This window comes from Saccostrea cucullata, unplaced genomic scaffold (assembly GCF_032062105.1).
Source record: "Saccostrea cucullata isolate Sc308-1 unplaced genomic scaffold, CSIRO_AGI_Scuc_v1 ctg7784, whole genome shotgun sequence".
In the NCBI taxonomy this organism is placed as follows: domain Eukaryota; kingdom Metazoa; phylum Mollusca; class Bivalvia; order Ostreida; family Ostreidae; genus Saccostrea; species Saccostrea cuccullata.
Window position 1 is genome coordinate 2,934 of NW_026927428.1, and position 27,671 is coordinate 30,604.

The 27,671-nt window shown below is 33.0% G+C and overlaps 1 pseudogene; it reads left to right on the forward strand.

Moving 5' to 3' along the window:
* Nucleotides 1–17,384: 17,384 nt before the first annotated feature.
* Nucleotides 17,385–18,647, forward strand: LOC134274458 (uncharacterized; annotated as a pseudogene).
* Nucleotides 18,648–27,671: the final 9,024 nt, after the last annotated feature.

Consider the following 27,671-nt stretch of genomic DNA (forward strand, 5'->3'; position numbering starts at 1 on the left):
TTCATTTGATATCAAGAAAAAGGGACCGACACCTAAAATTGAGGGCTCAGAAGAGCCAAATCTTTCAACTATAACTCTATAATGATCAATATTTTGTTATACATTACTGAAGCAAAGATATTCATCTTAACGATTTGCAACAATACATTATAAAATTGAGATAAGTTACGTCATTAGGGGTCTAAAGGGGCCAGAATGTCAAATCTTTGACGCTTTATATCTCAAAAAGGGGGAATATTTTGATGAGCAATATTGAACAAAAGATGGCCAGAATAATGTTCTTAACAATATGCATACTGTGATTTTTTTAAATGGCCCCATTAAGGACGTGTAGGGGTAGCCTCTAAATATTTCCATTCAGCATATCTCGACAACGGAAAGAAATCACTAAATAAGCGTTGAAAAAAAAGTCTTTGAATTTAAAAGCCCTTTCATTTGATATCAAGAAAAAGGGGCTGACTCTTCAAAATAGGGTCTCAGAGGGGCAAAAAGTCTTTCATCTATAACCCTTTAATGATCTATATTTTGTAATACATTACTGATGAAAAGGTGTTCATCTTAACGAATTGCAACAACATCGTATAAAATTTTAATCATAATTACGAAATTCGGGGCCACAAGGGGCCAGAATATGAAGTGTTTGTCGGTTTATATCTCGAATAGAAGAAATATTTTGATATAAGCAATGTTGAACAAAGGATGATCAGAATAATGTTCCAAACAATATGCACCGTTTGAATTAATGTAAAATGGCCCCATTAAGGATTTTGATTGGTGGCCCCTAAATATTTTCATGCAAGATATCTCTTTAGGGAAAAGACATCTGTGAATAAGTCTTGAACAAAAAGTGTTCAAAATCACGATACCTTTCATTTGAAATCAAGAAAAGGGTCTGGCCCTTCGTCTATAAGTATTTGAGATTGTTGAATACATCAAAGGAATCTTATCGAAACATCGGACAGAAGACCTACTCGTTGCTCGCAACGAGATCTCATCTAGTTATTCGTTTTTTTCTTCTACTTCCTAGACGCCAACTTTGAAGCCTCATATCTCATTCATTTCTCAATTGATTTCGCTCAAATTTTCAAAAGTACTAGATGTTACTAAACTCTATCAAAATTTTGTCGAAAATTTCAAAAAGTCACTTCCGGTTTTGAGTTATTTCCATTTAAACGAAAATTAATAGGCTTTCGTTTCCAGACAAAGGCTCGGAGACGGCTTAAGCTGGAGCAGAAATTCTACTGATTTTAGATGATAGAATGATTGAAGTTGTGCACATCCGTTTTTGTTTTTCGATTTCTCTATTCAAAATGGCGCTATATAAGGGTCTAAAATTAGAACGCTTAAAAGAGCTAATAATTATAATATTTCTATTATTATATAATATTCATAATTATAAAATATATATATTTCAATAATATTTTGCTTTTTATCTTCTAAACAAAAAATAGTTTGTTAAGACGTATAGAACAAAATTTGTGCAGAATTAGAAAATTTTTCAAATGATATCTCTAAAAAGGGCTGACCCCTAAATTAAGGGATCTAGAAGGGCCAAACAATTTTTCCAGATATCTTATAAAGTATTGAGAATTTGTAATACGTCCAAGAAGCAAAGTTGTTCAAAATGTCAAGCTAAATCTATTGAAGTCGTCAACATGCGTCCAGCGACGTCACAAACCTGAAGTCGTCAGAAAATGCATATTTTTTACTGTTCTTGACAAGTTTTTGGGTAACAACAAAGTTGTCACTGGAAGCATAAAACTTAATTTTCTTACGGTCAAACCGGAAGTAGCCAAAAAAGCTTATTTTTAAAGGTTTGATGGAGAATTAAAATTATAAAGTGACTGGACACGACTTAGCTCATTGCTTTCTTTTTGTTGACGTCACTTCCGGTCAAAAGAGGACGGAAGATTTACTCGTTGCTTTGCAACGAGCTTTTCTCTAGTTACAATTTCCTTTCTTGCCTTTTGCTTAATTTCGATGCAAAATGTACAGTACCCGCATCGTTATTCTTTACAAATCTATTGTGTCCTATCGTGCGTGTATCCTATCGTATCGTGCGTGTATTCTATCGTATCGTGTTTTCCGTTTATCAGGTTTTCCGTTTTCTATCGTGTTTTGCGTTTATCGTGTTTTGCGTTTATCGTGTAGATCGTTTATCAGGTTATATCGAGTATAGTGTTTTGCGTTTATCGTGCATATTCGGAAACCCTTGCTTTTTATCTTTACCATAGGAAGAAACTACCGAGGTATTCCGAGTTCCTTTTTCGTTTTGTGAACTGGAATAAGATTACTTTAACTAAGAAAGAGAAAAGAATGTTTTATCCCTCAGTATTTCATAAATTAAAAGAAATATTAAAGCGTCGAAGGTACAGAATAAATAATAATAGAAGTAGTTAATTAATAATAAATTAATTAAATAATCATGGTCAAGCTATGAGTTTATCAATATTGAAACCATATTGTGAATGAAATGATCGAACCCCTGACTTTTTTTTTAATTATAGAATTGTATGAATTTTTGGGGTCAAAATTAAATATTATTTTGAAATTCTCAAATTTGTCAGAGTTTCTAAAGGAAGATATTCGGTAAGCCAAGATGTATGCGTACAAATAAATAAACGAATAAATAAATAAACTGATAGATAGATAAATAAATAAATGAATAAATAAATAAATAAATAAATAAATAAATAAATAAACGAATAAGGAGGGACTGATATGTATCTTTTTTAAAAATGAAATATTCATTTTTCCCCAGATTTTTCGTCTGATTATCACCCCAATATAATAAACCATGACTGTTACTATTAAATAGAAATTTTTCATGAATTTAATCAGGCATTAGATAATCTAAAAATAATGTATACAGAAAAACAAACCATGATGACTTTCAACGTCTTACCTTTTTCTGCGTTAAAACCAAATTAAAATACAATGCGTCTGAGTGTCAAATCGAAGAGGTTTCCTTACCCCAAAACTGACACGTATGTGTTCCTCTCTAATCAGCACACTGTCTTCCTGTGCGGTCAACATCCCCTCCCCGTCTCCCCTAAATGACACCCGGGCTGTGTGTGTTCACATTCAGCATTCCGTGACAGGTACTGCTTTCTCACCTCATGTTTAATAGTAACCTTGAATACTACCTGGTTCTAACAAAACGCATCTACTTATTTTCGGGACTCTGTTCATAAATTATATAAACAACACTCATTCAAGATTTAAACAATAGAAAATTCGTATAAATAGGTTTAAAGAAATAAAGTCCCTAAATTCAATCCGCATATTTATTTTAGCCCGGAGGACCGGGCTACTCTATACATATAAGTTTAAGTGTTGGTGTATGGGGATTTGGGTGGGAGTAGTTATTTACAATTCAAGGTTTTCTAAACATTAAAAAGATTGCTAATCAGAATGCTCTTTCCGTTTATAAATTACGAGAAATATAGTATATTCTCCCCCATAAAATAAATCTGTAAAAATATATATGTTTTTTATATTAAATGTATATAATTGCTTATCATTTACTATCGATAAAACGACAGGTCCCTTTTTCAGAACATCGAATAAAAACGTACTCTGCACAGTTCGTGTTTAATATTCTAAAATTGAAAAGTAATACATTTTTAAATATAGATGATCCGTGTGTCTAATTTTAATTTATATTTTATGCAGCCAATATTTACTCGAGGAATTAATCAATCGTTTAAGGTATCGTTTTTCATTGATTTTTATCCGACTACAAGTTTTCAAAATATTCGCGACAATCGTCTCCGTTAATTAGAAGCATGCCTTTTCCACTCACTTCGAAGCGGTTCGATCAAGACTTATTTTTATTGTTTACTTTATATATTTCCTGGGCGACAATTGATGGTTTATTAATGTTTTCTTGTTTGAATTGTACAATGTTTCCATAATGTTTAAGTAAATATCTCTTAAAATGATCTTTAAAATTACACTTATGGCAAATGTACTTTCGGATCATCGGGCTTTCTTTGTAATACTGACAGAATTCTCGGAAACAATTTCATTGTTCAAATTAGACTTAATTCATTCATCCCCAGGATCTCAGGATCCCATCTATTCATAAAATAAAAAGAGAGTTGTACTACCTACATTTCACTAAACAAAAATATTTCGGTTTATCCTAACCTTAATAAGACTACCTTGAAACATGATACAAAAAGGGTTGATTGTGAATTTTTATCTGAATAAAAAATGGAAAATATAAGTGACCCCATGATTGGAAACATTATTTTTAAACTTCTCACAGTGCTGATCTGAACTTTATCAATAACATAACCACTTTAGGTTTACCAAAAAGCATATTAAAAATAATATCGAAATTTCATTTGAAATAAAAAGTTTTATTTGATAAAGGTTAATTAAAAAAAATGCATATTTAATTACAATCCTTTCAAATACTAAAGGTATATTTAATTCATATATTATTATCAATATAAAATTCAATTTCTGTATACCACGTTCAGTAAACATCAAAGGATCAAAAGTTAATTAGAAGGTCACCTTGAGTCCTAAACAAGGTGTACAAGGTATACACAGGGACCAGTAAGTAAGTGTCAATCAAGTTCCAGCATCCAATGATGGACCTTGATACACTTGATTGACAGGGTTGCCTACACCAGGTATTTTTGAAGGCGGTACTTAAAATCTCTGCCTTTAAACCTATTTTTTGTGATTACTAGAAACAGTGCACACAAAATTTAATAGCAATGATTTATAACAATTAAGTTTTTTTAAAATTATTTTTTGTGTTTTTATTGTAAAGAAAAAGTATTTAGTTGTTCAATTTTCGTTAATTAATACACAATTTGAAGTATCTGATATATAAATGTTCATATGTATATGTACATAAACTTAGCGTAAATTAACGTACATGTACAAGTGCAGTTGTGGCAGATTCATATTGACGCAGTTTACATGTATTTCTGCAGAGCGCCATTAAATAAACAATTATATGGATTTGTTTTCAGGAAATTAATTTTCTTGAACTACATGTATATAGTTCTAGATATATCGATCATGTCAAATTTACTATTAATTTTGTTAATGCTGATTTCTTTGAACCTTTCTTTAGGCCGGTCCTCTACATTTATAATTTTTTTATAAGATTTTTATATTTAATTCAGATTTTTGTATAAACCGCAGATGAAAGCTTTAGACATTAAGCATATATTTAATTTATTGCTTAAATTTCTTCCAAGAAACAACTTAGTATTTGTAGATAAATTCATTAGGTACAAATTTATATTTTTTCATAAATAATGAATCGTTTTTATATAGTTTCAAAAATTTATGATAATACCCGTGAGAAACGGCACATAATTAAGAATTTTTTTTGGCAATAATTACATGTACATGTAGACTAAAATATCCAGAATTTAGTTCAACTTTAAATTGAAAATTTTAGCATTTGCACAAATAATCGTAAATTCATACCTTGGAGTAGAAATTCAAAAAGAAAAAAAATACAGTCTCCATTTCATAATAATCCATTTAATCATTGTCAATTTTATAAAATATAAATAAACAACTTTAGCAAAATAACCACAGTGATCCGAAGTTTTTTTTTCAATTGCTATAATTAAAAGTACTTTATAATTTATATTTGATTGATTGTTATTGTTTAACCCCGAATCGGCCATATTTCAACCATATTTCGGCGGTAATTTAGATTTGAAGCTTTGCAAGTATTTAATTTAAAATATTGCAGTAACTTAACAAAATATTTTCGTCTTTTCAAAAAAGTTCCGCATTTGGATCTTATCAGGTTTTGCGTTTATCCTATCGCGAAGATCGTTTATCAGGTCTATCGTGTTTTGCGTTTATCGTGTTTTGCGTATATCGAGTTTTGCGTTTATCGTGTTTTGCGTTTATCCTAGCGTGCGTGTATCCTGTCCTATCGTGCGTATATCCTATCGTATCGTGCGTGTACCCTATCGTATCGTGTATCCTGTAAAGAATAACGATGCGGGTAATGTAACAACAAAAAATATAATAAACCAAAACTCGTGTTATTACACTTTGTGTTGAGCTCGGCGCAAAATGTGAAAATGCAAAATGTAATAATCCCTAAAAGTGTGTTGTTACTTTTTTGCGTGATTACATTCTGTGTTTATTACATTTCGCGTTGTTAAGACATTTCGCGTTGTAACAGAGCAATTGAAAAAGGAAAATAAATTTCTTTAAATGTCAGAATTTTTTTATCAGCATTTCAATTTTTTATGGAAAGAAACAAAAATTAAAGTTATGTCCCGTTGACTGTCAAATCAGCATACAATCTTGACCAAGCTACCACGATCAAGACTGTAATTTTGCCCCCCCCCCCCCCCCCCCCCCCCCCCCCCCCCCCCCCCCCCCCTTTTACCATGTTCTCCTCATCGCTTGAAACGTGGGGGTATATAGCAGTGGAAGTGTCTGTATTATACTGTAGCCATCCCTTATCAGCAACTACTCTTAAACGAGTGAATGTAATTGAATGAAACTTCACAGAACCTTTATTATATAGTGGCATTGTAGATTCAATGTATGAACCTTTATAGAATACTCATTTCTCAATGTCGTAAAAAAAACGTTTTTCATAGTTGTTTACAGCATGGACTGTAAGATCTAAGCTAGAAAAAAGTTACCCCTTCCTCTACACCTTCTTGCATAAGTATAATGACATGGTGCACTTCTTAGCAGTGTGTAATCGAGATACCTGAAATTAAATAACAATTCGTAATGTTTTTGATTCAATTTTATAAATGAAATTCTTATCTTGAATAATTTTTGTTGAAAATTTGAATTCATTTGTATTTAACAAGAGAACGCACAAAATATATAAACATTCTTTAGTTAGAGTATTTATATATATATAATTATATATAACATACTAGTAGTCATATCTCAAGGCAGATTGAGTTTTTAAAAGCAAGAAGAAGGAAACCGCCAACATGCAGACATATTTTTATCCCAGATTTAGTATTTCGTTTCCCGTTTTTCGCCGCTACAGTGATTAGATCGTACCTTTTATTATTTCTTTATAGAAAGTCTCAGCGTGTGTATTTTTGAATTATTTTTTTATTGAATTATTATTGAATTAATTTTTATATCTTGCTGTCTGGGTGCAGATTGACCAAACAAGCATGAATAGTTCAATTTTATGTTAATACCCAAGCAGACCTTATTTGGGTATTACTATAATAAATTTGTATTTGCATTGTAATCAATCAATGTGGTTTTAGAATACCCTGGTGCACATCTCAATAAAGGAACATTTGATATCTAAAAAATGCAAATTAACTCAAAGATTTATAGGGAAAACAAAATGTTCATGAATTGAAAAAATTCAAAGTTTAAAATGATCCTGTAGAAATTTTCTTTCAGTATATACATATATCTAGTCAAAAATGGCGAACCGCTAAGCTGCTAAAATATTTTGAAGTGACTACTGAATATAGTTAGGAACTGATATGATTTACTCAATGTCTGGACAATGGACCTGATTATAGGTATTTTTGGTAACATAAGAAGAAAATACCTAGCTAAATATAATATATATCATATAATTTTATATTTAGCCTTTGCTTATAATCAAATTTGTACACTGAAAAATATTTACTGAATATCATCAAAAACATGATTTTATGAACTTTGTTTTAATATTGTAATCATAACGGAATCAAAAAGTAATTATGATTACAGGACTTTTTTCAGAGTAATTGATTTAATTACGATTATTTGTAATCAGAAAAATGGATGATTACTGATACTGAAATCGATTACAGCTGATTACGATTACGATTACCCCATCCCTGTTATCCTTACGCAGAAAGGTTAGATTTTTAAACATATTTAGAACCTAAAAGACGAAATATCATCGCCAAACCAAGTTACAGAAACTACAGCGGCCATTTTGAAAACTAAATTATTGCCAACTACTGTACATGTACTTAAGTACCATTTGTTTAATGTTATACAGAAAAGTAAATAAAAGTGGATTTTGGGATGGTGGAAGTTCTAGACTTAAGGAAAATAATTTTAAAAAGCAATATTTAAGTAGAATGGGTAAAATAAAGGTAGAATTTCCACCCTCAACTTTAAAGACTCTTTTAGGACTCTCCTAATTGAATAGCTAGATTATTTCCAAATTTGTGACTGTCCGAGAATATATAAAAACAAATTCTGTAAATTTTAGGTAAAAGGAAGTCGTTTCCGTTATTGCTCGATCATGACAAGGAGAACACGGCGGGTGTGACCTTTCGGCAGGGGATGCTCACTACTCCATAGCGCCTGATCCCAACCCTTATGTTTTAGGGATCCATGTTTCCTCTGCTCCCATTTTAATTTATAGTATGGACCTAAGATCTTGCAATTAAATAATGTTCGTTATCTCCATAATTATTTTTCTTCAATTCAAATAATTTTAGAAGAGTAATATTTTGGTTTAAAGTACTTGTGTGTAGAATTTATAGTGGTTCTTTGCAAAATGATTTTTTAGAATGGTTGTATAATGTAGAAAAGTCGTAAATCTGAATGTTACTGACTTTTGGTAAATTTGACGATTTGTAAAATTTTCTTAATGTTCTAAACCTTTTTAAAAAACTGAAATGCTATTAATGTCATCTTCAGAAAGTGAACTGGAAATAAAAGTTGGATTTCCAGCAGGAAATTAAAAAAACAAGCTCTTCTTAAATCAGGCTTGGCGTCAATTACTTTGAAATGTAATCAAATACTTTCAAATACATTGAAACTTTTGTCAATAACTTGCAATTACAATTACATTGATTTTTTTTCAAATGTTATTAATTACTTTCAATTACTTTGACAAATGTAATAAAATACATTTTAATTACTTGAGTTTTATTTTATAAAAATAAAATTAACTAGGAGACTTATTGTTCACAGAACAATAAGAGGTCTTTCCACCTTTTGAATTTCAATTTTATTTAATATTTATCTATTTAAAATCAAATTTCATTAAAAAAAAAAACCAGGAATGGCTTAAAAGAAGAAAAAAAATGAAAATAATTTTTTTTTTTTAGGTGACCTTGACTTTTGACCTTCAAGTCATATTCAAGGTCAAAGGTCAAGGGTCACATTACAATAAACCCCATGTCTCTATGACTTATAGTTTTAAAGTTACAAGGTTTAATAGTAAGCACAAAAGCATTTAAGGGCAGTAACTCATTCAAGGAGTCACCAGATCCTTTTGCACTTGAACATAAAAGTTTTGCCTAAAGTCCCATAAGACATTAGAGAAGGTTTCGTGTCTTTGCGGTTTACGGTTTTGGAGCAGTAGCAATTAAAATGTTTTTCGTACAAGGGGCAATAATTTTTAATCGGGTCAATCTAATGGGACGAGAATGAAATCTAAGAAACAGTTTTAAAAGTACATATTAATGATGCATAGACATTAAGCATATGTTGGAAGACAAAAGAGATATAAAAAGAGCTAAATTTCTCAGTTTTGGAATGACCTTGACCTTTGACCTTTACATGAATTTTAAGCTCAAAGGTCAATGAATCTTATGCAGTTGGGCTCATGTCTCTATACCTTCGCGTTTTGAAAATTTTTGATTATTTGTAAAATTCAAAGACTTTCAGGGGCAATAACTCATTGAAGGAGTCACCGAAGACTTTCGCAATGATAGATTCCAGAATCCTCTCAATTAGTCGAAGACTTTAGTGAAGGTTTCATATTTGTACGGTTTATGGTTTCGCAGTAGTAGCGATAACAAGGTTTTCCGCACACAGGGCGATAACTTTTAATAGGTCAATCTTACGCAATAATAATTGAATTTTTAAAATAGCTTTAAAAGTACATATTAATGATGCTAAGACAGTTTGTATATGTTAAAAAACAAAAAAGATATAAAAAGAGCTTAATTTCTCAATTTTGGAATGACCTTGACCTTTGACCTTTACATGAATTTTTAGCTCAAAACTCAATGAATCTTATGCAGTTAGTTCCATGTCTCTATCACTTCTTGTTTTGAAAATTTTTAATTATTTCTAAAATTCAAAAAGTTTCAGGGGCAATAACTCATTGAAGGAGTCACCGAATACTTTCGCAATGAATAGATTCCAGAATCCTCTCAATTAGTCGAAGACTTTAGTGAAGGTTTCATATTTCTACGGTTTATGGTTTCGAAGGAGTAGCGATAACAAGGTTTTACATAAAAGGGTTAAGAGACAAAAAAGATATAAAAAGCAAGAACTCCGTAAGGGGTCATTGGTCATATACGTTGGGTTGTTTTTGAAATAACTTTTAATGTCCAGTATCATGAACTAAAAAGTTTTTCGATAAGTCTTTCGGATCAAAAGTCCGTAGCGGAAAAATAATAATAATAACTAGGAGACTTATTGTTCACAGAACAATAAGAGGTCTTTCCACCTTTTGAATTTCAATTTCATTTAATATTTATCTATTTAAAATTAAATTTCATTAAAAAGAAACCAGAAATGGCTTAAAAGAAGAAAAAAGAATGAAAATGAAATTTTTTTTTTAGGTGACCTTGACCTTTGACCTTCAAGTCATATTCAAGGTCAAAGGTCAAGGGTCACATTGTAATTAACCCCATGTCTCTATGACTTATAGTTTTAAAGTTATAAGGTTTAATATTAAGCACAAAAGCATTTAAGGGCAGTAACTCATTCAAGGAGTCACCAGATCCTTTTGCACTTGAACATAAAAGTTTTGCCTAAAGTCCCATAAGACATTAGAGAAGGTTTCGTGTCTTTGCGGTTTACGGTTTTGGAGCAATAGCAATAAAAATGTTTTTCGTACAAGGGGCAATAATTTTTAATAGGGTCAATCTTAAGGGACGAGAATGAAATCTAAAAATAGTTTTAAGAGTACGTATTAATGATGCATAGACATTAAGCATATGTTGAAAGACAAAAGAGATATAAAAAGAGCTAAATTTCTCAGTTTTGGAATGACCTTGACCTTTGACCTTTACATGAATTTTAAGCTCAAAGGTCAATGAATCTTATGCAGTTGGGCTCATGTCTCTATACCTTCTCATTTTGAAAATTTTTAATTATTTCTAAAATTCAGAGACTTTCAAGGGCAATAACTCATTGAAGGAGTCACCAAATACTTTCACAATGAATAGATTCCAGAACCCTCTCAATTAGTCGAAGACTTTAGTGAAGGTTTCATATTTGTACGGTTTACGGTTTCGAAGTAGTAGTGATAACAAGGTTTACCGCACAAAGGGCGATAACTTTTAATAGGGTCAATCTTACGGAATACGAATTGAATCTTTTAAATAGTTATAAGAGTACATATTAATGATGCTCAGACAGTTTGTATATGTTAAGAGACAAAAAAGATATAAAAAGAGCTTAATTTCTCAATTTTGGAATGACCTTGACCTTTGACCTTTACATGAATTTTAACCTCAAAGGTCAATGAATCTTATGCAGTTGGTCCCATGTCACTATCACTTCTCGTTTTGAAAATTTTTAATTATTTCTAAAATTCAAAAAGTTTCAGGGGCAATAACTCATTGAAGAAGTCACCGAAGACTTTCGCAATGAATAGATTCCAGAATCCTCTCAATTAGTCGAAGACTTTAGTGAAGGTTTCATATTTGTACGGTTTATGGTTTCGCAGTAGTAGCGATAACAAGGTTTTCCGCACAAAGGGCGATAACTTTTAATAGGGTCAATCTTACGGAATACGAATTGAATCTTTAAAATAGTTTTAAGAGTACATATTAATGATGCTAAGACAGTTTGTATATGTTAAGAGACAAAAAAGATATAAAAAGAAATTAATTTCTCAATTTTGGAATGACCTTGACCTTTGACCTTTACATGAATTTTAAGCTCAAAGCTCAATGAATCTTATGCAGTTGGTCCCATGTCTCTATCTCTTCTCGTTTTGAAAATTTTTAATTATTTGTACAATTCAAAAAGTTTCAAGGGCAATAACTCATTGAAGGAGTCACCGAATACTTTCGCAATGAATAGATTCCAGAGTCCTCTCAATGAGTCGAAGACTTTAGTGAAGGTTTCATATTTCTACGGTTTACGGTTTCGAAGGAGTAGCGATAACAAGCATTTCTTGCGAAAGGGGCAATAACTTTTAATAGGGTCAATCTTACGGAATACGAATTGAATCTTTAAAATAGTTTTAAGAGTACATATTAATGATGCTAAGACAGTTTGTATATGTTAAGAGACAAAAAAGATATAAAAAGAGCTTAATTTCTCAATTTTGGAATGACCTTGACCTTTGACCTTTACATGAATTTTAAACTCAAAGCTCAATGAATCTTATGCAGTTGGTCCCATGTCTTTATCCCTTCTCGTTTCAAAAATTTTTAATTATTTGTAAAATTCAAAAAGTTTCAGGGGCAATAACTCATTGAAGGAGTCATCGAATACTTTCGCAATGAATAGATTCCAGAGTCCTCTCAATGAGTCGAAGACTTTAGTGAAGGTTTCATATTTCTACGGTTTACGGTTTCGAAGGAGTAGCGATAACAAGCATTTCTTGCGAAAGGGGCAATAACTTTGAAAGGGGTCAAAGATCAAACATGGGGGGTCGTTTTTCAGAATAACTTTTAATATCCAATGTCATGAACTATAAAGTTTTTCGATAAGTCTTGCGGTTTCAAAAGTCCGGGAAGAAAAATAATAATAACTAGGAGACTTATTGTTCAAAGAACAATAAGAGGTCTTTCCACCTTTTGAATTTCAATTTCATTTAATATTTATCTATTTAAAATTAAATTTCATAAAAAAGAAACCAGGAATGGCTTAAAAGAAGAAAAAAATGAAAATGAAATTTTTTTAGGTGACCTTGACCTTTGACCTTCAAGTCATATTCAAGGTCAAAGGTCAAGAGTCACATTGTAATTAACCCCATGTGTCTATGACTGATAGTTTTAAAGTTATAAGGTTGAATAGTAAGCACAAAATCATTTAAGGGCAGTAACTCTTTCAAGGAGTCACCAGATCCTTTTGCACTTGAACATAAAGTTTTGCCTAAAGTCCCATAAGACATTAGAGAAGGTTTCATGTCTTAGCGGGTTACGGTTTTGGAGAAATAGCAATAATAATGTTTTTCGCACAAGGGGCAATAACTTTTAATAGCGTCAATCTTAAGGGACAACAATGAAATCTTTATCACAGTTTTAAGAGTACATATTAATGATGCATAGACATTAAGCATATGTTGAAAGACAAAAGACATATAAAAAGAGCTTAATTTCTCAGTTTTGGAATGACCTTGACCTTTGACCTTTACATGAATTTTAAGCCCAAAGCTCAATGAATCTTATGCAGTTGGACTCATGTCTCTACACCTTCTCGTTTTGAAAATTTTGATTTATTTCTAAAATTCAAAGACTTTCAGGGGCAATAACTCATTGAAGGAGTCACGGAAGACTTTTGCAATGAATACATTCCAGAATCCTCTCAATTAGTCGAAGACTTTAGTGAAGGTTTCATATTTGTATGGTTTACGGTTTCAAAGTAGTAGCGATAACAAGGTTTTCCGCACAAAGGGCAATAACTTTTAATAGGGTCAATCTTACGGAATACGAATAAAATCTTGTAAATAGTTTTAAGAGTACATATTATTTATGCTAAGACAGTTTGTATATGTTAAGAGACAAAAAAGATATAAAAAGAGCTTAATTTCTCAATTTTGGAATGACCTTGACCTTTGACCTTTACATGAATTTTAAGCTCAAAGCTCAATGAATCTTATGCAGTTGGTCCCATGTCTCTACACATTCTCGTTTTGAAAATTTTTAATTATTTCTAAAATTCAAAGACTTTCAGGGGCAATAACTCATTGAAGGAGTCACCGAAGACTTTCGCAATGAATACATTCCAGAATCCTCTAAAATAGTCGAAGACTTTAGTGAAAGTTTCATATTTGTACGGTTTACGGTTTCAAAGTAGTAGCGATAACAAGGTTTTTCGCAAAAAGGGCGATAACTTCTGTTAGGGTCAATCTTACGGAATACGAATAAAATCTTTTAAATAGTTTTAAGAGTACATATTATTTATGCTAAGACAGTTTGTATATGTTAAGAGACAAAAAAGATATAAAAAGAGCTTAATTTCTCAATTTTGGAATGACCTTGACCTTTGACCTTTACATGAATTTTAAGCTCAAAGCTCAATGAATCTTATGCAGTTGGTCCCATGTCTCTATCACTTCTCGTTTTGAAAATTTTTAATAATTTCTAAAATTCAAAAAGTTTCAGGGGCAATAACTCATTGAAGGAGTCACCGAATACTTTCGCAATGAATAGATTCCAGAGTCCTCTCAATTAGTCAAAGACTTTAGTGAAGGTTTCATATTTCTACGGTTTACGGTTTCGAAGGAGTAGCGATAACAAGCATTTCTTGCGAAAGGGGCAATAACTTTGAAAGGGGTCAAAGATCAAACATGGGGGGTCGTTTTTCAGAATAACTTTTAATATCCAATGTCATAAACTATAAAGTTTTTTGATAAGTCTTGCGGTTTCAAAAGTCCGGGAAGAAAAATAATAATAATAATAATAATAATAAACATAAGCATTTCAAGAGGTCTTTCCACAGAAAGGTGGAAAGACCTAATAATAATAATAATAATAAACATAAGCATTTCAAGAGGTCTTTCCACAGAAAGGTGGAAAGACCTAATAACTAGGAGACTTATTGTTCACAGAACAATAAGAGGTCTTTCCACCTTCTTTGAATTTCAATTCTGATTTATATCTGATTCCTTAAAATTAAATTCCATAAATAAGAAACCAAAATTGTCTTAAAGGATAGAAAAAAATGAAAATAAAAAAATTAATGACATTGACCTTTGACCTTGAGAAAATGTTCAAGGTCAAAGGTCAAGGGTCACAATGCACTTGACTCCATGCTTCTACGACTTATAGTTTTTAAGTTATAAGGTTTAATAGTAAGTACAAAGATGTTAAAGGGCAATAACTCATATAAGGGGTCATCAGATCCTTTCGCACTTATACAGTGAAGTTATGCCTCAAGATCTTAAAGACATTAGAGAAGGTTTAGTATTTCTACAGGTCTACAGTTTCCGAGGAGTAGCGATTACAAGGTTTTTCGCAGAAGGGGCAATAACTTTTAAAAGGATTAATCTTATAGGGAACAAAGATGAAATATTTGAAATAGTTTTAAAAGTACATATTATTGATGCAAAGACATTAAGTATATGTTTAAAGACAAAAGAGATATAAAAAGAGCGTAATTTCTCAAATTCAGAATGACCTTGACCTTTGCATTAATTTCATGATCAAAGGTCAGTAAATCTTATGCTGTTGGTCCCATGTCTCTATCACTTCTCGTTTTGAAAATTTTTAATTATTTCTAAAATTGAAAAAGTTTCAGGGGCAATAACTCATTGAAGGGGTCACCAAATACTTTCGCAATGAATAAATTCCAAAGTCCTCTCAATTAGTCGAAGACTTTAGTGAAGGTTTCATATTTCTATGGTTTACGGTTTCGAAGGAGTAGCAATAACAAGGTTTTTCGTACAAAGGGCGATAACTTTTAATAGGGTCAATCTTAAGGAATACGAATTAAATCTTTAAAATAGTTTTAAGAGTACATATTAATGATGCTAAGACAGTTTGTATGTGTTAAAAGACAAAAAAGATATAAAAAGAGCTTAATTTCTCAAATTTGAAATGACCTTGACCTTTGACCTTTGCATTAATTTCATGATCAAAGGTCAATGAATCTTATGCAGTTGGTCCCATGTCTCTATCACTTCTCGTTTTGAAAATTTTTAATTATATCTAAAATTAAAAAAGTTTCAGGGGCAATAACTCATTGAAGGGGTCACCGAATACTTTCGCAATGAATAGATTCCAGAGTCCTCTCAATTAGTCGAAGACTTTAGTGAAGGTTTCATATTTCTACGGTTTATGGTTTTGAAGGAGTAGCGATAACAAGCATTTCTTGCGAAAGGGGCAATAACTTCGAAAGCAGACATAGTTCATATGCGTTGGGTCAAATTTGTTCATAACTTTTAATGACCTTTACGATGAACAAAAAGTCTTTTCGATAAATGTCGAAACAAAAAATCAGCGGAAGAAGAATAATAATAAGAAACAGAAGAAAATCAATAGGTCTTTCCACAGAAAGGTGGAAAGACCTAATAATAAACAGAAGCATTTCAAGAGGTCTTTCCACAGAAAGGTGGAAAGACCTAATTAAGATTTGTAAAAAAAATTCTATAGTGGGCTTTTTTTCATTTCTTTTTTGTTCTTGGGTATGAGAGGGGATGAGAGGTTTTTGTATCCTTTTTGATTTTTAACCGCCCCCATTTTAGTGAAAATGGACGAATAGATGCATGTAGTTTCCACATTAAATTAAATTTATTACACGATTTTTAAATTCCTTAAACTTAATTCAATCTGACATCGTGTTCCTTTTCATATTTAGCCCTTAATAACTTATTCATAAATATTTTTATGATTTTTTTTACAATATGACATTTCTTCTTATTTAGTTGAATGAAACACTATTAATTATAAAAACCCGAAGAATTAATCCAGAAATTGCACATATGTTATTTTTTAGGTCAACTCAGGTGACCTATTGCTATCCGTTTCCGTCCGTCGTCCATCGTCCATCGTGTGTTAACCGTGTGTTAGAATTCGAACATTTTTATAATGTATGAAAAATATTCAAAATTTCAATAACTTGATTTCTATACCAGTTTCTGATCATTTAAAAAGAAATTGAAGCAAAAAAGTTGGCTTTGTAATATTATTTTTTTTCCAATAAGGGTTATATAAGAAACTCTACCCTTTGCTATAGTGCACAAATGCCTGCTAAGGTACCTCCATTTTTTGTAAGTTAAAGTATTTAAAAAAGAAACAACACTTCAATGACAAATCTTGAAAAAAGTTAAATATTATTGAAATCTTCTGTCCTTGCTTAAATTAATCTTTTTTTTAAACTTTGAAATACATGGACAGGCTAGGATGCAACACCCTACGTAGAGTACATCAGTGTTTCCAGTGTCAAGGGATTCTACTGTAACACGTGTAAACATGACCTTTGTCTACAGTGTAAAGAGATACATGTTATTGATCTGGATACAAAATACCATGATGTTATGATTTACTGCGAAAAATATGACCACATTACAAAACACGAAACTTGTGAGAGACATCCAGAGAGAGTATATAAAAAGCACTGTCATTCCTGTAAACTTCTGGTCTGTTTCCAATGCAAAGAACACAAAAATCATAATGTACTGGAAATAAGAGTAGCATATAAAACAAACCGACAACAATATAAAGACATCTGTTGTGTTCTGACAGGAATCAGATCTGATAAAAAATCTTGTCACGCAAATATCTTCAACAATCAGTCAAAGATGTCAATAAAAGCTCAGAAACTAAAGAACCTCGTAGACACAATAATGCGTGATGTTAAAATCAGACACAAAAGATTTATTCAAAGTTTACAACATCAGACGAGAAAAATAAACAGACATCTTACCAGCATAGATACCTTTGAACACAGATCTGATCAATTGACAAACAGACCGTTAGAATTTCTCATGTACTTGAAGAAAACTCGGGTACACAAGTTAAAGGACACTCCTAGTCTCACACAATACACCCTTGTCTGCTTAAATGAGGATATAAACACCGAGGATGTACCTGATTTACTGGGTGAAATCCAAATAATAGATACAGGAAAAAGACAAGTTAGCAATGAAAGTCTGCTGAAACTGATGTCTTTACCTGTATTACACAGGTCTGTCACAGTGCTAGGTGAAATGTATCATATTTCCGGTGTGACACCAGACCAGGTCTGGATCAGTAATGGTAAAAATCTGATCTTGATAAGAGGGTGACGTACTACATAATCTGACAGATGTAAGAAGCATGTGTGGACAACACACAGTGAATCTTACTGGTGATCTTCTTTATATAGACAGGGATGATAACATTATCAAACTTTCTAATGATAACAGAACAAAGTCTACACTGATTAAGAAAAAAGACCAATGGGTACCACAGTGTATCTACTCCTCTCACCTCACCGGCGATTTGCTGGTCGGGGTGTGGTCCTACAAAACAGGCATGATAATAGCACGTTATAATTACACAGAACAAAACAAACAGAGAATACAGCATGGCAACACAGGCCAGAAACTGTATTCTGATCCTACCTACATCACAGAGAACCGAAATGAAGATGTTATAGTGTCTGACAGGTGGCGTGGTGTAGTGGTGACGGAGAGAAGAGGTAGACATCGCTTCTCCTACACAGGACACCCATCAGGATCAGGATTATTTCCAAGAGGAATCTGTACTGACGCGCTGTCACATATCCTGATGTGTGACAGTTTAACCAACACAATTCATATGATTGACAAGGACGGGCACTTCCTGTCACTGATACTGACAAGACAACAAAGGATAAATGGGCCAATGGGCCTGAGTTATGACGACAAAACTCATCTTCTCTGGGTTGGATTATCCTACGGGGAAAAAAAAGTTTGTGTATACAGATACATAGAGAGGCAGGACTAACTACAGTGTATAACAAGTCAGAGTAAAATAGATATATGACATTACACATTCTGTACTGACACAGGGCCATCGGACAAGTGAATTAGAAAACCAGTTATAACGAAGTCACAGGGGCCCATGAAATTACTTCGTTTATCCGTTATTCGTTATAAGCATTTAAAAAATTCATTACCGGTAAATTTATTTATAAAGCTGGGGATCCAAGCCGACTTTGCTGTATCCGTATAATCACAATATCCGTGTTCGTACTGAACGAGTTTTGCTATATAACGTACACATACATACAAAAACAGAAGTATGAAGGATATGGAGATGCTCCTTGTCATGATCAGGAAATAACGGGAAAAAAATCCGTCGTCAATTCAGTGTATAAATAAAGGAATACCAATAAGTATGAAAAACGTCAGTCAGCATTTGACTCAATGATAAATTGTATTTGCTGACAAGGTCATTGTATCGACCAAAATATTCGAAATAATATCTTAAAATAAGACTGTTGATATACTAGTTTCATCAACTTGTCTGTCAATAACTTATTTCGTGTTAGAATCTGTTCACACGTAATGCATACTCTTTCGTATAGAATCAACTGAGATATATGCAGGTGATAAAGGTATATTGCTGCATAAATTAGAGAAGATGACGATAGAAAAGTCATCACGTATATCATAGATCATGTTTTTTAGATTACCATTAACGTCCTTTTCAAGTAAAATATCCAAGTATGAAACAGATTTGTCAGACTCTATTGAATCCGCGAAATCGGGTATTCCGTGCAACTTTCTATAAAAACTAAAGAATAAAGCAACGGCGCATTATGCCAGTAACTGTTACTTGTACAACAGTATCTTTTGAACTTATTTTTATTAAACCTAATTCATACGGTTCTCAAGTAAGTTTAAAATCACACGTCAAACACTGTTGGGGTAACAAGGAGGACACAATGGCATTATTATTTTTCAATATAATTTCTAAAAACAAATAACTACACTTCCTTTGTCTTTATTTCCCATTAAAGTATTCCATATACTTAATTTTCTAATTTGTGCACTATTCACAAAACGTGAAATTTTAAAGAAATTTAACGACTAACGCCGTGTTATGTATTTTTAATGAAAAATGTATGGCGTCCCTTTCACGTGAAATATAAATTATTCCTAAAAGTTAGAGAGTTCAGTATAAGCGAGTCATAATTGAATATCTCTGCCTTTTAATCGATACAAGATATGCTATTTTACCTTTATTTTATGCATTTATTTGAAAATTGAGAGCGAGAAGTCATATGAACAGGATTTTCTTGGTTTTTTTTGGGGGGGGGGTTATAAATAAAAGTCAAATGATACCTTAAGAAAACATGACCTAAGTTAAGATGAGCTTCTTCTCAAAAACCACTGGGCCAGGAAAGATGAAGCTCATGTGGTATTATCCTCAGGTAGTGTAGATTCAAGTTTGTTCAAATCATGACCCCGGGGGGAAGGGTGGGGTTAAAATGGCCGACCCAAGTTTTATATAGGAATATATAGGAAAAATCTTTAAAAATCTTCTTCTCAAAAACCACTGGGCCAGGAAAGATGAAACTCATTCGGTATTATCCTCAGGTATTGTAGATTCAGGTTTGTTCAAATCATGACCCCGGGGGGAAGGGTGGGGTTAAAATGGCCGACCCAAGTTTTATATAGGAATATATAGGAAAAATCTTTAAAAATCTTCTCAAGAACCATTGGGAAAGGAAAGATGAAACTCATGTGGTATCATCCTCAGGTAGTGTAGATTCAAGTTTGTTCAAGTCATGACCCCCGGGGGTAGGGCGGGGCCAAAATGGCCAATTAAATTTTTACATAGGAATATATAGGAAAAATCTTTAAAAATCTTCTTCTCAAGAACCCTTGAAACAGGAAAGATGAAACTCGTGTGAAACTATCCTCAGGTAGTGTAGATTCAAGTTTGTTCAAATCATGACCCCGGGGTAAGGGTGTGGCCAAAATGGCCGACCAAAGTTTTACATAGAAATATTAAGGGAAATCTTTTTAAATCTTCCTTTCAAGTACCTCAAAGCCATGATTAGTAATATTTATATGGAATCAACCTCAGGTAGTGTAGATTCTAGTTCGTTCAAATTATGATCCCCTTGGGGGTTAAAATTCAGCCCTCCAACTTAAGTTAACTTTCAGTTCTGATCTGATATGTGTTTTTCCTAGCTGATGTGCTCAGGTGAGCGTTGTGGCCCCTGGGCCTCTTGTTTAAGTTTTAATGAGTTGTTTTAAGCTGTAGTTCACATTTTGTACAGATACTCTAGATTCTATTTCTCAAACCTTATACATGAGCCCAAAATGAACAAGTCAATTAGAATAAAAAATAAAACCTGTAAAATGCAAAAAAAATGAACAAAAAGAAATACATATGGTGAATAATAAGTGTACAAATTTTCAGATTAATTCTTGCAATAGTTTCTGAGAAACGGTCCGGACAAAACCACAAAATAAAAATGAAGAAACACCTGTAAAATTCAAAATAATCTCCCAATCAAGATGAAAATATCAGGTGCACAACTTCAGACAAATCCTTCAAATAGTTTCTAAGAAATGGTCCGGACAAAATCTCGTCTACAGACAGACGGACGGCTAGACAGACGGACATGGTGATTCAAATGTACCCCCCTAAACTTCGTTTGCGGGGGGTATAAAAAGGTTTCCCTATATATTCCTATGTAAAACTTTGATCGGTCATTTTGGCACCGCCCTACCCCCGGGTGTTATAACTTGAAGAAACTTGAATCTACACTACCTGAGGATGATTCCACATGAGTTTCATCTTTCCTGGACCAGTGGTTCTTGAGAAGAAGATTTTTAAAGATTTTTCCTATATATTCCTATATAAAATATTGATTGGCCATTTTGGCCCCGCCCTACCCCCAGGGGTCATGACTTGAACAAACTTGAATCTACACTACCTGAGGATGATTCCACATGAGTTTCATCTTTCCTGGCCCAGTGGTTCTTGAGAAGAAGATTTTTAAAGATTGTTCCTATATATTCCTATGTAAAATTTTGATAGGCGATTTTGGCCCCGCCCTACCCCCGGGGGTCATGACTTGAACAAACTTGAATCTACACTACCTGAGGATGATTCCACATGAGTTTCATCTTTCCTGGCCCAGTGGTTTTTGATAAGATTTTTTTTTAAAATGCCATTAATTTTTCTCTAATTCATGATTATCTCCCCTTGGAAAAGGGCGTGGCCTTCATTTGAACAAACTTGAATCCCCTTCACCCAAAAATATTTTGTGACAAGTTTGGTTGAAATTGGCCCAGTGGTTCTTGAGAAGAAGATGAAAATGTGAAAAGTTAACGACGACAACGACAACAAAAACGACGACAGACAAATTTTGATCAGAAAAGCTCACTTGAGCCTTCGGCTCAGGTGAGCTAAAAAGTACTGTAGATCACTTAATTTTCATGACACCTTATTTTGGCAAGGAAGTCATCGATTTTTTTTAATAAGACAAAATTTTCACTAACTGTGGTCATTGCTCTATATAAATCTATCTTAAAAAATTCTAATATATGCAAAAATGAAATTTTGGTGAGCATACCTTTTCGCGGTTTATTATGCAAAAATAAAGTTCTCGAGAATAAAAAGTGAAATTCTTCCTCTGTTTAATTAAATGATTAACACAGTAATGATACCTTCACTGATTTCCTGTATTTTTCTATGGACAGACCAGTGATGGCCTTTGTTCTCTCAATCTGAAAATAAAGTCCCATTCAATTAAAATAATTCAATTATCAATCTTCATTAATAAATCAAAGTACTGAAAGTACTCATAGGAGTGACAGCCTTTGTTCTCTTAATTTGAAAATAAAGTCCCATTTCAATTAAAATAATTCAATAATCAATCTTCATTAATAAAAAATGAAGTCCAAAATTTTGATAGGGATTGGTCCAAATATTAAAATAATTATTTTCCCAAAAATTTTCTCTTTTTTTTCAATTTCTTTTCTAAATATGATTGACAAGCATTTTCTCCCGTTTTGACTATTTTCTGAAGATTTTAGCCATAGGTTTAAGAAATATTCACTTATTACATGTATTATGTGCTGTATTATCATTCATATTATGCATATATTAAAAGCAAATTTTAAACCATTAAAGTAATACTTGTAATGATTAGGGATGTGCGATTTTATCGGTATACCGGTATATCACGATTTTTTTGTTGCGTGATACGTATCATGATACGGAGACATAAATACCGGTCTTAAGGTACACATAATTAAGTCCTGAAATTATTCATTTACTTGTTCAATCTTTTAAATTACAATTACAGAAAGTATAAAAAATGTTGTATAAAGTGAAAAGAACAGCATCTTACCGTCCAAAAGTATTATTAAAATTAATTTTATATGCATAAAAATTTCAAGAAAGAAAAATTCTTTGTTTTTCTAGCATATTTTTTAGAAAAATAATGACTTTTCATGTAAAATCATTGTAAAACTGCTTTTTAAAATACCATGATATTATTGTGATATTGTGGTAAAAAATTGTGTTATATCACGATATAAAATGTTTGTCGATACCCATCCCTGCAATTTATTTAGCGACTCTACATTTAACATGATTAAATATCAGATACCGTTTTAATCCAATTTAACTATAGAAAGGAGGGGTTATTCGAATTCATGTTCAAAGTTGATGAACATTTTAATTTAAAGGTAAATGACAAATAGAATGTTCATGTCAACTCAATCTCATATTTTGTGGGGTTTTTCTTGCTTCCGACACACAATATATAGCCTATTATAAAATAAACATTTTTTTTAGATTTTCTCTGAAAAAATGTGAAAAAACATTTCATTAAATAATCAAAAGCTAATACCAGTCTTTCAATGCTGAAAAGGGATTTCTTAAAGATCTATTAAATCAAATTTTGGTGTGGCATTCTTCCATAAATATTTTTTTTTTGATTTTTGAAAGACTTGGTTTAAAACCTGGTACCTGTGACTGTAGTTTCTCCACTTCAGCCTGAATTTCCTCTGGTTTCTGTCTCCTCTTAACATACTGAAGCTCATACCAAGACAAACCCCAGAATCAAGATCATCATTATAAACAGAGCATCCTTACCATTTAAATCATTATCAATGTAACTCAGATTTTAAATATAAAACCCTCAAAAATCTTTATGATTTTTCTTTTATGTTTCTTTCCATACTTTGATTCAGCAAAATATTGTATACGTTTGACAAAATATTGATACACATGTATTGGGCCACTTAGAAATTGAATTCTTAGTCATAATTAAAGATATGTAGTTAGTGAGATTTTTTTTGTCTTAAGAGACTTACAGGTCCTGTAATCTTTAATACACCACTGGACACTGATGTGTGTGTTTTGTATCAGACTTACCGATCCTGTGATCTTTTAGACATGGCTGTATGCGTTTTATAGTAGACTTACAGATCCTGTGATTTTTTAGACACGACTATGTGTGTTTTGTAGTAGACTTACAGATCCTGTGATTTTTTAGACACGACTGTGTGTGTTTTGTAGTAGACTTACAGATCCTGTGATTTTTTAGACACGACTGTGTGCATTTTGTAGTAGACTTACAGATCCTGTGATCTTTTAGACACGACTGCGGTCTTCTGTTTGATTCCGTTCCTCAGTTCAGCGATTTCTTGCTCCAGCCCTGACACAGCTCCTTCTAGTCCTTTAGAGAGATTTTTTCTTTGAACAGATCTCGACAAAACTGAAAGAATCCGTCCCAGCGCATGATCCTGATCCCTATATCTACGGAAAAAAAACACAAATCTCAACAAAAACTACAAAAAATTGAAATAATTAATAATAAAGTTAATTAAATAGGATGATAATCAATGTAGCACTCTCAGATATTTTTAACCTGATGTTTACAGGAGATCCCCTCCCACCCCCACCCCACCCCTAACCCCCAAAATATGGGGAGGGCTATATATTATAATTATTATTGCACCTTCAACTATATCAAAAACTGATTAAGTGTTTGTCGTGGCTCTCCGAAAAATATATATTGACAGACTGGAGAGCTACAGTGACACCCATTGGAAAAACTGCACACGGTTCTGGATTAATTCTTCCAAATTTTTACTGCAATTGCAAAGAAAAGCTAGATTTCAATAAATCCATTACTCCTCTATTAAATACTCTCGTAGTTTACATTTGTACAAAGTATGTTAGACCAAATTATCAAAGACTGTGATCTTTCCAAAATCTTATTAAAATAATATTATCAGAAAATCACCATAAATGTTATAAATAAACAAGGGACACTGGTGTAATCATAGTACGGGTAATGGATATGGTGAAAAAAAATTGAATACATCCTACAGCTTCCATTAAATCAAATAAAATAAAAAAATCTGTTGTGAGAGAATAAAACGCAACCATGAACATCAGACAGAGTTATGGATCCTTGGGAATCGGGCATACTGAGTACTAGATTTACCACCTGCAAGTATAAAATTTCCAATCATTAAGTGACTACGTGCTTGACACGTAGTCAGAGTCAGAGTTTGCATATCTATTGTCATGTGCTATGTAAATGACAGAAGGAAAATCTTCAATGAAAACCTAGGCTTTCCTTTTATCTAGGTAAGACTCAAATATTGAAAAAGACTTGTTTCACGGCCTTGAATCATAAAATGATCAATGAATGCTTTGTTTACCTAAATGTACCTGTACTGTTGGTGTCACGTGTAAGATAATGTTTGATATAAATTCATTTACTGTAAAAATAAGAGAAATACGAATGTAAAATATATACAATTTTCCCTGAACACTTACGTTTCTATTTGTTGTTGAACATCGTTTTCAAGTTGTAAACTTCCCGCCATTCTCATCACCGGATGTTATGTACACCAAAAAAATTGAAAAAAGAAACCAAAACCGATAAGCTCCTTATATTTCGGAATTTAAGGTTTTATGTCCCACTGTCCAGCCCAGGTAGGATTTTATAATGGGAAGAACAAGTGAGTCAGACTTGAAAAAGAGAAATAGTAGTCGTTTTGAATTCTCAGCGCAATAGTAGAAGTAAATGGAGGGGTATATCAACTCATGCGCGGATCTAGAGGAGGGATCGGGGTGGAAAAGGGAATGGCACAAGAATCCTACCAGTAAGCTTTGCGACTTCTTTGAGAATGGGGACCCATGGGCTTTGCAGTGAAATAAAATTGATGGACTAAACCAAGTAGAAAAATTGTTTTGCTAGAAATCATTGGCGTCGGAAGCAAATTGAAAGGGGGGCAAAGTGTAAAAAACATTGCACCTTTAATAAAATCTGACAAGAAAAAAAAAAAAAAAAAAAGAAGAAACATGTCTATTTCCCAAACACGAAAATCCTATTTCGCGGGGGGGGGGGGGGGGGGGTGTAGGTTCGAACTTCAGTATCATCAAAAAAAAAATTCTAAACACAACAATTTTCCCCATCTTTACTAAGACGTATCTGTGGAAAGTGGGTGGGGGGGGGGGGGGGGGGGGGGGGGGGGCTATAATAATCATTTTAAACAAGAGGCCCATGGGCCACATCGCTCACCTGAGCACTGTGGCTAAGAAAACGTAGAAATTGGTTAATTATTGTCAAGTTTAAATCCAAAAGTAGTCCCTTGACCAATCATGCCTTTACTATTCTAGAGAAGAAGTTTTTTAAGAATCGTCCTATACATTTCTATGTAAAACTTTGTTCGGCCATTTTGGCCCCGCGCCTACCCCCGTGGGTCATGATGTTAACAATCTTGAATCTACACTGCCTGAGGATGCTTCCATATAAATATGATTAATTATGACATTGTAATTTTTGAGAAGATTTTATAAAAAAAAGAAATCCTAAATATTTCTATGTAAAACTTTGGTCGGCCATTTTGCCCGCCTCTATCCCCGGGGGTCATGATTTCAACAAACTTGAATCTACATTACCCGAGGATGCTTCCATATAAGTTTTATCTTTCCTGGCACTGTGGTTCTTGAGAAGAATATTTTTATAGAATTTTCCTATATATTTCTATGTAAAACTTTGGTCTGCCATTTTGACCCCGCCCTACCCTGGGGGTCATGATTTGAACAAATTTGAATCTACCCCCGGTACTCTACCTGAGGATGCTTCCATATAAGTTTCATCTTTCCTGGCGCAGTGGTTCTTGAGAAGAAGTTTTTTAAAGAATTTCCCTATACATTTCTATGTAAAACTTAGATCGCCCATTTTGGCCCCGCCCTACCCCCTGGGGTCATGATTTGGACAAACTTGAATTTACACTACCCGAGGATGCTTCCATATAAGTTTCAACTTTCCTGGCACAGTGGCTCTTGAGGAGAAGATTTTTAAAACATGCCACCAAATTTTTATTAATTCCAAATTATCTCCCCTTGAACGAGGGCGTGGCCCTTCATTTGAAAAAAAAACTTGAATTCCCTTCTCCCAAGGATGCTTTGTGGCAAGTTTGATTGAAATTGGCCCATCGGTACTCGAGAAGAAGTCGAAAATGTGAAAAGTTTTCAGACAGACAGACGGACAGACGGACTACAGACAAAATGTGATCATAAAAGCTCACGTGAGCCTTCGGCTCAGGTGAGCTAAAATTCAATATAAATTACATTTTAATCCTTTGACAGATTTTAAAGGTTGATATGCTTGTTTAAAAAAATGCTGCATAATATGAGAACATAAGCTGTTGATGTCAAAAGTCAACCCCCACCCCCTCCACGAAATAGAATTTTCACTTTTGGACAAGGTTATTTTATTGTTTGTCAACATATTTCTGAGTTGGATTTTTTTTTACTTCCCCCCCCCCCCCCCCCCCAACCCCCAAGAAAAAAAATCCTGGATCCGCGCCCGCAGCTAAATAGGAAAAGCAATGTTGAGTTTTAGAAGGTGGTGTACTTAACAGGCATATAGCAACAGGGGGCAGGGGTTTTACTATTGAACATGTTCATTAAAAGACAGGTTGGTCCCCCGTTAATAGTACGGTAAAGTAATACAAGAAGCCCATGGGCCACATCGCTCACCCGAGCATTGTGGCTAGGAAAAAGTAGAAATTGGTTTACTATTGAAAAGGTTAAATCTAAAAGTTTGGCCCCACCCTACCCCCGGGGGTCAAGATT